The following is a 17,057-nucleotide window of genomic DNA, read 5'->3' as shown; positions in this document are numbered from 1 at the left end:
AAAGAAAAAATAGACCATAGATCTACAATATACACTTGATAAATTTTGTGTATTTTATTTGCCACCATCAGTGGCTAGGAAGAGTGGTACAGGGCTCTCTTTCAGTTAGTGGTCAAAAATCTACCTTGCGTTCAAGCACTTGGGGATACACACTCATTTTCCGGCACTCTGTTCTTGTCCATGACCCAAAATAATGTAGATATTTCCTCAATGTCCCTCTCACAGTTGCCTTCACCTTCTGGTTCTTTAGACTGTAGATGAGGGGATTCAGCATGGGTGTGACTGTGCTGTACTGCAAGGAGGAGAGCAAATCTAGGGATGAACCAAAGGGTGGCATGAGATAGCAAACCAAACCTGACCCGAAGACCAGGATCACTGCAATCAGGTGAGAGGAGCAGGTGGTAAATGCCTTGCCTCCACCTGCGGTGGAGCTCATGCTGAGGACAGTGGACACAATGCAGGTATAAGAGAAGAAGGTCAGGAGAAAGGTTCCTAGCCCATGCAGCAAGGTGGAGCAGATCAAGATTGATGGAAGTATCAGAGCAAGAAAGAGGGAAGAGAGAGGAAATCTCACAGGTGTAGTGGTGTATGGTTTGGGCATCACTTAGAAATCTAGGTCAACAGCCAAGAGTACAATGACTACTGAATTGATAGAGGCCAGGCCCCAAGAGACCAATACCAGCTTCACACAGAGCTCATTGTTCATTTTTTGGCCATAAGGTAGTGGGTGGCAGATGGCAGCACGCTGAGACCAGTGCGGCCAAACTCTCGGTTCCGGTGAGGGGCGAAGGGAGATTGGAAAATCATAAACACATTTTGAAGATTAAGCTGGGATCGGGTGGAGCTCTGCTCTCTGATGGAGATGCAGATCTAAAGAGTTATGCCAGCAATCTTTATTTATATATGTCTCATTATCAGGTTAAAGACTATGAAAGCATTATTCTTTGTATTCAGGAAAGTTACAGAAACTAGGACAGTTATGTAGCTTTTCCTCAGTTGCAATCCACAATTGCTAAGTGCAATTTAGGAGCTTTGTGTAGCTCTCAAGAAAGTCCACTGTTAAAAGGTAACTGTAAATTGGTCAGGAAAAGGAGAAGTGGAGCTGTGAAATATTGCAGTTGTCTAGCATAAGAATTCCTCTATTTCCAGGAGCTGTGTGCCTGAGATCAAGGTAAGAGCTGATAGGACTCTTGCACAGAGCCTGCTCATGCAGGGCATTGCTACAGCAGCTAAGTGTACTGTGCCCTTGCACAGGAACATTCCCAGGCACCAGGCATGCCACAGCCATGAGGTCACGAGAGACCCCCAATCTCAGTCACTGCTCTACCATCCTCTGTCACTGCTCTCCATAGCTGAATAGCAGTCATAAGCCATCATTGAAAGAAGAAAGTCTTCAGCCCCTGCAGTGATAAACGCAAAGAAGACTTTGGTCAGGCAGCCCTCTACTGAGATGATTTTCTTCTCAGACAGGCGGTCCTTCAGCAGCTTGGGCACAGTGGGAGAAGAGAAGTACAGATCCAGGAAGGACAGGTTACTCAAGAAGTACATGGATGTGTGAGATGGGTGTCAGCCCCGATCACCAGTAGCATTGTCAAGTTCCCCTCATGATCAGGATGTAAATCCCCAGGAACAGCACAAAGAGTAAAGCCTTGATTTGGGGGTTGTCAGACAGTCCAGTGAGACTGGTGCTGTGATGGTGCTGTGGTTTCTCAAGGCCATTTGTGGATGATATTGCCTTGGAATAAAACAGAAAGAGGAGTGAGATCTGCAATTGTCCCTATCTCCTTCAGGGCATCACCCCTTCTTCTCATCCATTCCTCTTTGCCTTGTCTCTGTGCTCAGATATCTCAGAGTTGCCCTCACTGTATCTTAGTAAGAGTTTTTATCCTGCTTCATTATCAGTCATGTTGGGTCACAGTCCTCACGTATTTCTGAGAATCCTATTCCTTCTCCCCTGGGATCTCCTTGAAGAATGAGTATCTGGTTTACTTATACATACATGGTATATAGCTTTTTTGCATTCTTCCTATAGTTCAGAAATCCTGGAAAATTCTGGATCCTATCTATAATGGTTTTCTAAACCTTCTCTTTTCTTCTCAATTTTTCAATCACTATTTTTTGATAAATATCATCCAATGATTCCTTACCAGGCCTGACTAAATATAAAGGAAAACTGAATATAATCATATTGGAATGTTATTTATATTTTTAACTATGCAATCATAACAGGTAAATTTAAATTTTTTTAGTGGAAAGGGGGCCCACAAGGTCAAAAGTTCTGGTGCTCCCGGATAATTCTGTGAGAACTGTCAGGAAATTCTTATCTCTGGGAGAAGTATTATCTTCATTTCCCTGTGAGAACTCATCAGAGAAGACAGGGATATTCTGTAAAGTTATATTGACATGTGGAGGAACCATAAAAAAGTTACAGAATATTTTTTCTAATTAATGCTTCAGTATTATGTTTGGTCCATGATGATAAATAACATTTTTTTTTACTTTGATATTTGGAATTCTTCCTCATCTGCCCTTAACCTTTCAGTCGTTTTGGTTGCCTTTGATACCAAAAAGTCTATTTGCTTCTGTGTCGGTGCTCACATTTTCTTCTACTTTAAATATCTTCCTCTCAATTCCACTAATCCAAACTTTCATGGACTTTCCAATATCACCTATTTGCTTTTTCCAATCGCTCTTCTTGAGAGCTCCCTTCTTTAGCCCACAGTTTCTCTTGCCCCACGATATATTCTGAATTCTGCTTCTTTTCTCATGTTGAACATGTGTCTAAATTTTTTCCCCTTCCAGGATGTGAGCTCCTTGAGTACATGGACCACAATCAACAACAACCATAATCATAAATCAGGACTTTTCTTTTCTGTCCCTACTCAATCTGTGTTAGTTTCAGATTATTCTGGAAGTATCTCTATGGCGTGTCACATGTGCTGCAGGCAAGAACTCTTGACCACTTCAAGTACAATCATATCCTTTTTCTCTACTGCCCCAACAACAGTAGTGCCCAGCAGAAGTATTGCTGATTTTTTAAATTTAAATTTTCTTTCCTTCTTTGTTCTTTTTAGTTATACATGACAGTATAGTATATCAGTGTATTTATGTTCACTGTTGTGTATTTAGTATTGTTGATCTTGTTGTCCATCAAAGTTGCCATGCTGGTTATCCATGTTGCATAGGGGCCTCTACTGCTGAATTCAAGGATGGTTTTTATCAGAATAGAGTGTGTCCTTTCATGTTACTTCATTGTCCTCTGATGATCTCATTTTTTTCTTTTTGTGGAATCTATAAACACTTCTGCCATTATTTATGGATGTTGCTTGTGTTCATGTTGTGGATGAATTCTTATATTATCCCATGGTGGTCTGAATGAAGAGTCTTATAATTTTCTTTTAAAACTTTCTTGCATCCTCTTACTCTAGTTATAAGCTGTGTGTCCAAGAGGACCAGGATTATGTATAGTTTATGATAATGGTTATACTAAAAATCATTTTGAACCCTAATTTATGAGGCTATGTAGTAGTTCATTATCGTATATGAATAACCTGATTTTACTTGCCATTTTTAGTCTAATTCACCACTATTCTGTTTTGTTTGGCCTCCACATTCCATTTCCAAGGTAGGAGGTTTCTGTAATCACAAAAATATTTAATCTTGCTGATCTAGATGGCCCTGATTCTGACCCTTCTGGCCTTGTCAGCAATCTGTAATCAGGTGCTAACTTAACAAGAAGATTAAATTTTGATCAAATTAATTAATCTGTTAGCCCAAGCTTAAGTCCATCTTAGACCCAAGTCTGGGTTACCTGTGTACCTGGACAAACAGGGCAAGGTCCACTTTTGTGTGTCCGTAGGGTAAGAGCTTAGATCCAGTGATGGTGAAGCAAAGTCAGCTGAAGGAGTTATTTTTGAGAATGTTGCATAGGTAAAATTACAAATACTTTATTTGATATCCATACAAGCAAAGTCAAATGACAAATGGAAGCCATTTTCTCCAAAGATTTGGATATTTCAGGGTATTTGTGGATAAGGCTATCCTGAAAATTCCTTCTATTTTTCAACTTGCTTTCACAAGGTGGATCTGACCACAATGTCTATAGGGGCTTCAAGCACTCATGTTAAGAACACTGCAAGATTTCTGGAGAATCCTTTCTGTCCTGCCTATTCATACTTTGTATGAATGAAGGCAGCAACTACTTCTTGCATTTGATTTTCAAGTGATCACCAGGAAAGGAATTTCCTACTCTGCCACATTCCACCTCAAACTGAAGTCTGAAATTTCTTGAATGACAAGTGTCAAACAATTTCACTCAAAACAAGTCAAACTTGTAGTCATTTTACAAAAGGGAAGATATTGACTTATTCGATGCTGAGATATAAGACATACACAAATTTGAATATGGGGTGAAAACAGGGTAAGATAAAGACAAGGAGGTTGATCACAGAAGGGGAGAAATAAAAGAGGATTTCAGATGGTCTTAGATAAATACTTGTATCATCTTTTGCCAGTGCAGACACTGTATGTCAATGGCGCACCTGGTCATTTGATCCATTTCTCTTACAAAGAGATAAAACAGGATATTGGGTAACTTCATGATTTTGTCACTCTCAGAAAGTTCATTGGATCTGTCAGCCACTCCCTCTGGGCCACAGTTTTCCGCCCTCGCCTGCGGCGACTGACCAGAGTTGGTGAATTCTCTGCTCCGAGTCCCTCAGAACCACCCGACCCCAGCTTTCTCTCCTCTGAAAACACTAAGAATAATGTTCCTGCATCAGTTTTTCTAGAGCCAATCTCCTGTCATGCCTGGAACAGGGATCGTACCCAGATTGTCCTTAGCCCCAATAATCACGAAGTGCACATCTGTAAGAAAAACGGAGCCAGTGGGTGAAAGCTCATGAACCTCAAGGAGCACAACAGACACATCACAGCTATTGACTGGGCTCCACATCGTCACTTGCCGGGCAGACCGCAAGGCCTGTGTCTGGAGTGGGAATGATGGTGTCTGGAAGCCAATCCTGGTGACCCTGAGGAGGAGCTGCGCAGCCACTTTTGTGAAATGGTCCCCTGTAGAGAACAAATTTGCTATGGGAAGGGGAGCACGATTCATTTCTCTTTGCTACTTTGAGTCTGAAAGTGACTGGCCGGTAAGCAAGCCCATTAAAAATTTCATCCACTCCACGGTCCTCAGTTTGAATTGGCATCCCAACCATGTTTTGCTGGCAGCAGGATCATGTGACTTCAAATGCAGAGTGTTTTGTGCTTACATTAAAGAAGTGGATAAAAAGCCAGCCAGTACACCCTGGGGCAGCAACATGCCTTTTGGTCAGCTGGATCACCAGTATCGGCTTCCAGACACCATCATTCCGACTGGTGGCAGTGGCTCTGGCGGTTGGGTCCGTGGGGTCAGCTTCTCGGCCAGTGGGAGCCGCCTGGCTGGGGTCAGCCGTGACAGAACCATGTCTGTTGCAGATGCCTCAAAAAAGTGTACAGGTCTCAACTCTGAAAATGGAGTTCCTGCCACTCCTGAGTGTGCCATTTGTCCTGGAGAACAGTGTTGTGGCTGCTGGCCATGACTGCTGCCCAGTGTCCTTTAACTATGATGACCAGCACCGCTTGACCTTTGTCTCCAAGCTAAGCAGTTCAAAACAGAGCATCCAGCGCAGCGTGGACAGAGGGCCACGACTGAGGATCGCAATACAGCCTCTCCCTAATTCTGCTGTGAATAGAGAAAAATCACAGATGTATTTCACCAACTTAAGTGTTAAGCCAAAGTTAAGAGGAACGACTCTGATGGAGATAATATCTTAGTTACCTGGTCTTGCTTAAAGGATCGGTTATTTGACAGCAGGTTTTTTATAAAATGAGAGATATTTTAGATGCCTAGCAAAGTGCCTTTTTCACATTGGTTCTTAAATACAATCTTGGAATGAAGAAATGAGTGAGGGCTGTGTGTGAAGGGTGGAAGTATGTGGAGGATCCAGGGGGCTGAGGGTTAACATCCAGATCCCAGTTCAAGGGGGCAGGGATCTGAATGCGAGAAGGATACTCAGCACTGGAGGAAGGGCCAACAACACACTGCATGCACTTGATGTTATCCTCAGAGCTGTTCTTTCCTGTGATGCCTCATGCTCCTCACAGTGTCTCAGTGGTGAGTACATCAGGATGATTTCAATAGGGAATTTTACTGTAGTTCCCTAATAGAAGTACTGGGTGAGCTGGAGAATAAGTAACTCCAATAGTTCTATATCTGTCTCTGATACACTCATTCCATTCCAGGGGTCAGCTGTCTATAATCTTTTGGGATCCTTTAGAATGAAAGTATTTATGACCAGGCTTTAAGGGGACACTGTTCTCAGTGTTAAGCATAAAATGAATAAAGACCCTTCTGAGAAAGTGCCCAAGGTAGCTGGTAGAAATGGTTGCATAAAGGGGAAATGTTCTGAGAAGGACTGAGAGACTTCTTATTCTAGCTTAGGGATGAAGGATGGGTAGAGCAGGATGAATGGGACAGATCATGAAGTTGTAGGAGGTGAAGGAGGGGAGAGGGGATCAGCAGCAGAATTAAAACGTGCACAGAATTTCATAGGCAGAAGCACAGGGGGAACATTGGGAAATCAGAGGTCATTACCATTCTGCTTGATTTTCTTGGAGGAGGTGGTTGCACACGTCCTGTCTTTCCCATCATGGATAAACACATCACAGGTAAAGTCTTCCCATGAAAGAACCCCAATCACAGCAGTCTGACTCCTCACAGTGTAGTTAGGATTTTCTCTTTGATGTCAATGAGCGAAGGACAGAATAATCTAAGTTCTGGAAGCACTGGATATATTACAGAACCAGGAATATTCTCCTGAATGCCTTAATCTGGAGTGGAGCCATTTTGCCATGCAGGATACTATGCAGAATGATAAAAGATTTTCTCTAAAGCGCGTATTCTGAAAAACAGGTATATGTTTCTTCAAAACCCTCTCCTACACTCACAGGTGTGGCAACATGCCTTTTCTTCATTTATTTCTTTTGAGATTCTGAATACTCTTCTACAAGTCACTTAAAAATACTTTCTAGTGGAACAAATCAAAAAGCCATCTGTGCTTAGGCAGCTACAGACTGAGTCAGGCACCCAGGGGAGACTGGGCCAATGCCCTGGATTCCCTGAAGTCTCACTCTGAACCCAAGCTCTGGACTCACTAGCCAGTTTCCAGTTAACTGGAAAGTTAAACTTAGCTAGAGGCACAGGGAACTATCTTCAAAGCCACATTTGAGATCTCTCATTTAAAATAATCACTTAAACTTAAAAAACTCTTTTATTGTTTTTGGTTTTTGGTACTGAGGATTGAACCGACAGGTGCTTAACCACTGAACCACATCCCCAGGTCTTTTTTAATATTTTATTTTGAGACAGGGTTTCACTAAGTTGCTTAGGGCCTTGCTAAGTTGATGAGACTGGCTTTGAACTCACGATCCTCCCTCCTATAAGAGAACTCTTATTAGGGCTGGGATGGAGATGAAGAAGGGGAGAAAAAGAAAGAGATTTATGGAAAAATTGCTCTGTTGGAACATGGACAGTGTCTTCGTGACAGTGCAGGGCTGAGACTATCCTTTAGGAGTTGTCTAGGAGTTTGAGCTGTGACACATTACTGAATTTGTCATTTTCTACTGCATGTTTTAGGTTTTCTTGTTTTTACAAAAGGATCATTCATTTTAGTAATTTAATGAGAGGAGATGGCTCTACTCTGGGAAAATTATTGAACCTTAAATTTAAATTTCAAGTATATGATGAAAAAATATTTTTTTATCTTTGGTAGTGGGAATTGAACCTTTGGATGCTTTACCACTGAGCCATATCCTCAGCCCTTTTATTTTTTGTTTTGAGACAGGGTCTCGCTAAATTGCTTAGGGTCTCAAATTTGTGATTCCCCTGCCTCAGCCTTCCAAACTGCTGGGATTACAGGCATGTGCACTGCACCCAGCTGGCTTGTATTTTTAAAGAGTTTGTTAAAGAGGTAATAATTCAGGCAATACAGTAAATTATTTTAATAATTCATAAAAATATCTAAAATCAAAATTTTAACTTATTATTTGAGTTAAGAAAGAGTCATCAACATTTTAATGAAGTTTAAATGTAAGTAACAAACACAGAGGACATATTACCCTTGATTTAACTCAAGTGATGCAGAAGTCAACAAAACATTTACTTATTCACCATTTCTTCAATGAGAATGCCAGGCACTGAGTGAGATGAGAGATTCCAGAAATGAAGAAGACTGTTCTGGATCATCTGCCTAAGCCCTTTTAGGTAGACATAGGCTTTGTCTTTACATGTCATCTTGGAGAGAAGTTAAATTTAGATATAACTGATTTCTGAATATCTGATGGTTAGTCAGAAAGTAGATATCTTAGTTCTAGGAAACAAATACACTTCTTGTAATAAAGATCAAATTCCAGTGTCTGGAATTTGTTGCTCTTTGGCAGTGTGTGTGTAGAATGCACCTTTAACTCTTCAGGCTCTTTAGAACTTGACATTATTTGCTAAGGGAAAAGAGCCGACTTGCTGATTGAGGAGTTTCCTATTGCCTTACTGGGAAATGAGGAAAAGAGAGGTTTAGGTGGGTAGGCCGTGTCTTTTCAAGCCCCCAGTTAATCCAGAGCAGTTCTACTTAATCACATTTGTTTATGATTTTATATAAGATTTTAAAAAAACAATGTAGTCAGGGATAAAACATATTTGAAAACATTTGTTCTGGTTTAGCTCTTTGCTTATTTTAAGTAAGGAAGTAAAAGTGACTTACATAGGATAAGAGAGGTATTGACTAGGCATGCTTTTCATGCAATACATTTTCATGATATTAGTCATTTAATTTATGCTACTAGATATGTGCCAAATGCAAAGACTATGAGAGTTTCATATTTATTTATGAGAAAAATGTATGGGAGCTGACGAAGGGATATAGGTTTTATTCAGTTTTTGATAGGTATTTTAATAAATATTTGTTTTGTGAAGGTATGAAAAAGTGTACTCAATTTAATGTGCATTGCTTTTGAGATATGTGCAGAATACCTGGTTTATAGATTAGGGAGTCATTACCGTATGGGTGGTCATTGATCCATGGAGGTAAATAAAACAAGTTTTTGAAGGCCACTATTAATAGTATGATGTTGAAATCAAGTTGAATGCTGGTGGATAGAATTAGACATTAGAGAAATTTGAGATCAGGCTATTTGATGACTTGTCAACATTAATGCTGAGTTGGCTGTTAAGACACCAGGAACCGAGACAGATGAGAACACTATGATGGGGGCTGGGGTGTGGCTCAGTGGTAGAGCACTTGCCTAGCGTGTGTGAGGCACTGGGTTCAACTCTTAACACTGCATATAAATAAATGATTAAAATAAAAGTCCATCAAAAACTAAAAAAAATTACTTAAAAAAAATAAAAGAACACTATGAACTCCACACCAAAGTGCTGTACAAACAGGAGCGGGGACTAGAATACTGGTAGATTAAAACAGAGGAGGTGAAAAAGGATGTGTTTTAGGGATGACCTCCCAGCCACTGGGCTTAAGGACACCTGAATCTCAGTAGCCTCATCTCTATCCTCTGACGGGCTCATGACTGAGTGTAGACAATCACAGTTCCCAAGTCCCCTGGCCACAGTGCTTAGCCTAGGAGAAGACATCAGATTTTACCAGCCTAATATAAAATGCTTCCTTGACAGTTTTTCTACTTGAACTCTCAGTTCTCACCATTTTTACCTCTCCATTACCTTTATTCTACATGCATAAAGATAGCCAAATCTTTTCCTTATTAAAAAAAATTGACGAATCAAAGTCAAGTGGAAAGCTAACTAAAATATGTCTTTTAACTCCTGACTCAGATCCCATTCTCCTAGAGATCATTGCTGTCCAATAGAAATATAATGAGAGTCACATGTGGAAAGATGGAAACATTTAAACTTTTTATTAAATTTCATTAAAAATCCTCATTCTGGAGCTGGGTGTGTAGCTCAGTGGTGGAAGCTTGCCTAGCATGTGCAAGCCCCTGGGTTCCTTCCTTAGCACTGCAAAACAAATGAAAACCCCAAATGAGTTTAAACACCATTTATTATTTTACTTTCCTCTTTCATTCTTTTTCATGCTAGACTCCTTGATAGTGTGGTGTGAATTAACAGTTTTATTTATCTCTCCCTAGAAGTCTGTCCTTCCCCAACCACTACTGCTAACAATAATGATTCTACACAATTTTTGAAAGAGATTAGTGCACAGCATGAGCAACCGGTCAGTGGATCCGGACAGCCCAGGTGAAATTGGGTCAAATGCATTATTCCCAAAGAGAAATCACTGAAACCTCATTTGCATAAATGTTCATTTGCCTAAAATCTCTACTACCAAATTTAAATTTCACATAGGATGTGATGGTCTCAATCTCTCTGGTGACTTGACCAATTCTTTCTTTTGTTTTAAAAAACCACTTATTAAGGTTTGGTTGACATGTAAAAAGCTGTACCTATTTGACATATACTGCTTGATGACTGGAGATATGTTCCCATGAAACCACCATAATCAATGGCACAAAACTATCCATTATCTCCAAAAGTTTTTTTTTTTTCCATTCTCTTTAGTTCTATTTAATTTAAAAAGTAAGATTCTCTTTACTTTTAAAATAAATAAAACCGCTATAAGATCTACAAAATAAATATACAACATAGTACTGCTAACTATAGGCATTATGGGACTTATTCACCTTGTATAACCAATAGTTATTACCTTTCCCAACAATTTCCCATTCTCCTTAACCCCCTTGGGCTCCACTCTTTATATTCCTCATGTTAGTGGGGCCATGTAGTATTTGTCCTTCTGTGTTTACATTTCACTATGTGTGACGTTCTCTAGGTTCGTTTATGTTGTTGCGAATAGTAGGATCTCCTTCCTCTTTAAGGCTAACTTCTGTTCCATTATAAATGTCTACGAATTATCTTTATTCATTCATTTGTCAGTGTACATTTAGGTTGTTTCCATGTTCTGGCTATTGTGTGAATGAGGATGCAACTAACATAGGGGTGTAGATATCTCTTTGGGATTCTGATTTCCTTTGGTCCTTTACCCAGAAGTGGGATTGCTGGATCATATAGAAATTCTACTTTTTTTGAGGAATCTCCATACTATTTTCCATAGTGGCTGCATCAGTATTCCCATCAATAGGGTGGAAGAATTCCTTTTCCTCTATATCAGAGGTACCACTTTTTTTTTTTTTTATAATAGTCATTCTAGCAGATGTGAGGTGATACCACATTGTACTTTTGATTTTCATTTTCTGATAATTTAATTAATGATTTTGAACATTGTTTCATATGGCCATGCATAAGTCTTCTTTGAAGAAATATTTGTTTAGGTTTGTTTAAAATATAGTTACTTGTTTTTACTGCTATTGAGGTGAAGTTTCTGGAATATTTTTGATATTAGTTCTTTGTCAAATACACAGTTTACAAATATTTTCTTACATTCCCTAAGTTGCATTTTTACTTTTTGGTACCAGGGATTGAATCAGGGGTGCTTAACCCTAGTCCCATTTTATATTTTATTTTGAGACAGGGTCCCGCTAAGTTAGGGCCTCACTAAGTTGCTGAGACTGGCTTTCAACTCAAGATCCTCCTGCCTCAGCCTCCCAAGCAACTGGGATTACAGGCGTGTGCCACTGTGCCTGGCTGTATTTCTATTTTGTTAATTGTTTACTTTGCTGGGCAGAAACTTTCTTGCTTATTTTTGCCTTCGTTGTGCTGCGTTTTTCTCTCATATCCAAGAATTCATTGCCTTCGCGAAAGTCAAGAAGCTTTTCCCTTGTGTTTTTTTCTAAGAGTTTCAGTTTCAGGTCTTACAATTAAGGTTTTAACCCATTTCAAGTTAGTTTTTGTGACTGGTGTGAGTCCCATTTTATGATTTTGCATGTGGATATCCAGTTTCCCCAACACCACCATTGAAGAGACTACTCTTTACCCATTTTGTTCTTGGCACCCTTGTCAAAGATTAGTGGACCATGTATGTGCAGACTTATTTTTGGGCTCTCTAGTCTGTTCCATTTGTCTATGTGTTTTTTATGTGTATCCTATTACGTTTTGATTACTGAAGATTTATAATATATCTTGAAACCAGGAAGTGTGATGACTCTAGCTTCATTCTTGATCAAAATTTTGGCATTTGAGGTCTTTCATGGTCTTGCTTGAATTTTGCAATTGCTTTTCTTTGGTCACATTCAGGGCTCCCACGTGGTCCTAGTTAACCAGCTTCCTAGGAGCAACATTTCACCTTCAGTCTGATTGACATCTAAGTTGAGTCTTGAGCACAATTATGTGTTCAAGCAATATATTCTGGCACTGCTTTTATAAGGTGGATATCTGGATTATCAGGAGAGGTCAGTGGCATGGGCCAGATGGTCAGGGGTCAGATGACTGCCTGATTGGGACAGTCTCCATCTGATATTATTATCAGAGTTTGAGGAATCCTTACCCCTTTCTTATACCTACCTTCAGTCTGGGTCAGTTATCAAACATTTCTTTCATAAAAGGAATTTAAGTTATTCTTGTAAGGGTAGACTTTGTTTTAATGTCACAAAAGTTGAATATGTGCTGATGTGGTCTTGTTTTGGGGCAACCAAGGTTTTTAGGTCCCATTGTCATAAAGATCTAGTAACACCCAGGCCAGGGTTGGAAATTCTCAGGCCAGGTTGCCTTACATTGCTAGGTGACATAGTATGGGCCCCATGACTGTTATTAATTTTATACTGTAGCCAGAATATGTCTTTATAGTACGCTGTACTTTTCTATTTCTGTAAAGAATGCCATTGGAATTTTGATAAGGAGTGCAATGAATCTGTAGATGATTTTGTGTAGTGTAAAATGTGTAGATGGACATTTTAACAATATTTCTTCTTCTAATTCATGAACATAGGATGTCTTTTCATTTATTTATGTCTTCAGTAATTTCTTTCACCAATGTTTTATTTTATTCAGTATACACAGCTCCTTCCTTCCTTCCTTCCTCCCTCCCTCCCTCCCTCCCTCCCTCCCTCCCTTCCTTCCTTCCTTCCTTCCTTCCTTCCTTCCTTCCTTCCTTCCTTCCACGGTGCTGAGAGTGAACCCAGGGTCTTGGGAGACAATCACTCTACCCACACATTTCTTTGATGAAGATAATTCCTATGTATTTTATTCTCAGTGCCATTTCTTTTTTGGATAGTTTCACTGTTAGTGTATAGAAATGAAATTGAATTTTGCATGTTGATTTTGCATCTTGCAAATTTACTAAATTCATTTATTACTTCTATAATAGTTTTTTTTGGGGGAAACTCTTCAGGGTTTTAATGTAAGACCATCTTATCTGCAAGAAGAGATAATTTTACTTCTTTTGACTTGGATGCTTTTATTTCTTTTTCTCCTCGAGTGCTCTGGCTAGGACTTCTATTATCTTGTTGAATAGAAATGGCAAGAATGGGCATCTGACCATTGTTTATGATCTTAGAAGAAAAGCTTTCAGTTTTTGCTGTTGAGTATGATGTTTTTTGTAGGTTTTTCATGTATAACCTTTATTTAGTAGAGGTAATTTCCTCCTCTATTTTGTTCAGAGTTTTTTTAATCATAAAAGGCTGTTGAATTTTTTCAATTGTTTTTTACATGTCTATTTTATTTCCTGCACTTTGGGGGTCAAATTAAAAAAAGGTATTTCTCACGCCAATGTTGCATAGTTTTCCCCTTATGTTTTCTTCTGGGAGTTTTACAATTTCATATCTTGTGTTAAATTATTCAGTCCGTTTTGTGTTGATTTTTGTATGTGGTATGAGGTAAAGGCCCAGTTTTGTTCTTTTGCTTATGGATATCCAGTTTTCCACGCACCATTTATTAAAGAGATTGTCCTTTTCCCATTGTATATTCCTGGTGCCTTTGTTGCAAATCAGTTGACTGTACATGTGTGGGTTATTTTCTGGGCTCTCTATTCTATTATACTGGTCAATGTACTTATTTTTATGTCAGTACCATGCTGTTTTAATTGCTATTGTTTTGTAGTGGAGTTCTTTTTGCTCTTGATAACCTTGGCAATTCAGGTTTTTTTATAGTTCCATATAAATTTTAGGATTTTTTTTATGTCTGTGAGAGATGACATTCTATAGAGATTGCACTGAATTTGTAGATGGCTTTGGATAGTATGGATGGACATTTTTTTTTTTTTTTTTTTTTTTTTGGGTGCTGGGGATCGAACCCAGAGGGCCTTATGCTTACAAGGTAAGCACTCTACAGACTGAGCTATCTCCCTAGCCCCAGTATGGATGTTTTAATAATATTAATTTTTCCAAGAGTACTATCACCCTTAGGTGATAGTGTATTTATTTAATTTGAACAAGGTTCCATCATAGACTGATGAATAACATATGGGGCCCTTTCTAATCATTGACTCACTTGAGTTTTATAGTTTGTAAAATTCCTATCAGCTTCATAGTTGTGAATTTACTAAAGTACACATCACTCTTATGTAGCATAGATAAGATCATACTAAGTCCTATTTCACGATTCTTGGAAGAAGTTCATTTTTTCTGACTTGTAATTTTTGATGCAGGGATTATCAAAATGGGCCAGTCAGATCACAGTGCTTGCTTTTATGCAAAATGAGACCCGAACTTTAGTACTTACCAGGGGAAAGTGATATGGTTAGTTTTGTATGTTAAGTTGATCACTCTTGTCTGGGCGTGGAGGTACAAAGAAGGAAAAGAATTACTAGGGTGAAGGGATTTAGTTAAGAACACATTTTTCCCTGATTATAATAATGACAATGAGGATTTCAGTTTTAAGACTTATTTAGAAGGTAAAGTTGGAAGATACATTAGTCAAATTTCTATTACTGTAACAAATACCTGAGAAATATCAACTTTTTAAAGATAAAACGTTTATTTTGGCTCACAGTTTTGAAGATTCCAGTCTGTAATTGGGTTGACACATTCCTTTTAGGCCTCTGGTTGTGGTGTAGCACAAATTGTCGCTGGCTCTTTGCGGTTCCAAAATCCATGGATATTTGTCACCGCCTGCAGCAACAACTTGCACGGGTCTTATGGGTGGTGGAGTGGAAACTGAGGCACTTCTATCTTTCTCTTTGGTGCACTGCTTTCTTGCTTGTTTATAGAGGATAGAGGAAATGAGGTTTACTTGCTTTGAGAGGAGAGAGAGAGAGAGAGACCCCGCTTATCAGAGAGAAAGAAACTGCTTAAGAGAGAAACTTTGAAAGAAAGACAGGCTTTTCTTAGAGCTTAGAAGGAGAGAGGCCTGCCATGCCTTAAAGTCCTGCATCCTGTGAACTAAGGGTGTGTCTAACCTTCTAGTACCTAAGGTCCCCTAGTGATGCGTCTCAGTTCTCCGTTCCGCAATCTGCCTTCCGCAGCTGTGTTTTTCCCTCTGGCTGCTTCTAATGGCTGCTATAGCGTGTTGTCTTCTCTGGCTACTGCTGCGCCACGTGCCTTTCCCTCTGGTGGCTGCTATAGCATGTTTTTCCCTCTGGCTGCTGCCCCACGTGTGTCTTCTTCTATTAGCTTTTCTGGTAATGGCTGCTGCTGTTTCTGTCTCGCTCCGCCTACGCTTATATCACCTCCAGGATGCGGAGAGCAGGGCCACGCCTCTTATGCAAAGATTAGGCTAGACACTTGGAGCAGGCAATTAGTGCTCGAGAACACATGCGCATACATTGTGTGCGTGGACGAGAAAATCACCTGAGTGTGCTTATGTCCATTAACCTCCTCGCTGCCGATGTGATCAGGAGCCATCCTGGCGCTGCCAACATGGCACAGCCCCCAACACAAATGAATAAAGAGATTAACTTTAGGAAGAAATCTGTTATGGACATGCAGGTTTTGGCATTAGGCTGGAAGTTAAAAGCACAAGAATGGGTGTGAAATGCTCTTAAAGGAGGTAGAATGAGGTGAACCATGATCTATGAACAGAACCCTGTGGAATGCCAGCATGCTAGAGGGAAAGAAGATGTCATTACAGTCAAATAAAGATGAGAATTTTTGAAAGATAGAATGTGGAAAAGACTATAGGATTTGGCCCTTAAAAGATTTTGGAGCTACAAAAGCTTTAGGTCCTGGAATCAGGTAGGCGTTAGATATTACATTTATTAGCTTTGGGCTTCCTTCACGTATCTCTCCCTCTAGGACACAGGTGAAGTTTCAGTAGCTGCCTGAAGCAGGTTGTTTTGTGGCAAAGGGTAAGCATTTGGGAAGTGACAGAAAGGCACAACACCTTAAAATTTGTACTAAAATTGGAACACCGCCACTTCCATCCACATTTCATTGATCAAAGCAATTCATATGGTCAGGCCCAGTTCAGGAAGGGGGAAACAAACTCTGATCCTAAAGAAAGAGAGGAAGGAACCGTCAATATTTGATGAAAAATCTAAGATACAGTAGGTAAAAAATGAGAAAAGAGGAAGGTCAAATACTCTTTTAAGAAGTTTGAAAAATAAGCCAATAATTATTAGGAATTAATATGGTCCAAGTGCTGTTTTGTTTATAAAATATGGGGATATGATTTAACTCAACAGTGACCCTACAATGTAGTTAGTATTTTAACCCTATATATTTTTTGTACTATGAATTGAACCCAGAGCCTGTGTATGTTAGGCAAGCACTTTACCACTCCCAGTCATTTTATGTGTGTGCATGTGTGTGTGTGTGTGTATTTATTTATTTATTTGAGACTGAGTCTTGCTAAGTTGCCTAGGTTGGCCTCAAACCTGTGATCCTCCTGCATCAGCTTTCCTAGTTGCTTAATTATAGGCATGTGTCACTATACTCAGCGATTAACCCTGTCTTATGGATTAGGAAACCAAGGCAGAGAAAAGCATAGCAACTTGTCCAAAGTCATTCAAGTAAAAACAGATTAGTTGGACCCAGTGGCACATGCATGTAATCTCAGTGACTCTGGAGGCTGAGGCAGGAGGATTATAAGTTCAAGGTCAGTCTCAGTAATTTAGCGGGAGCCTATCTCAAAATAAAAATAAAATAAAAATAACTGGAGTATA

At 39.5% G+C, this 17,057-nt stretch overlaps 2 pseudogenes across 2 annotated transcripts; one reads left to right on the top strand and one right to left on the bottom strand.

Moving 5' to 3' along the window:
* Positions 1–112: 112 nt before the first annotated feature.
* LOC306661078 (olfactory receptor 8S1-like) lies at positions 113–1,872 on the bottom strand (annotated as a pseudogene). Its single transcript has 2 exons — positions 1,351–1,872; positions 113–736 (listed from the first exon to the last, which is right to left on the bottom strand). The product of its transcript is annotated as an olfactory receptor 8S1-like (transcript).
* Positions 1,873–4,766: 2,894 nt separating this feature from the next.
* LOC306661077 (actin-related protein 2/3 complex subunit 1A-like) lies at positions 4,767–5,814 on the top strand (annotated as a pseudogene). The gene has a single exon. The product of its transcript is annotated as an actin-related protein 2/3 complex subunit 1A-like (transcript).
* Positions 5,815–17,057: the final 11,243 nt, after the last annotated feature.

Source organism: Sciurus vulgaris (assembly GCF_902686455.1).
Source record: "Sciurus vulgaris genome assembly, chromosome: 5".
In the NCBI taxonomy this organism is placed as follows: domain Eukaryota; kingdom Metazoa; phylum Chordata; class Mammalia; order Rodentia; family Sciuridae; genus Sciurus; species Sciurus vulgaris.
The sequence above is the reverse complement of the archived record's forward strand: the minus strand, read 5'-3'. Positions and strand labels throughout refer to the sequence as shown.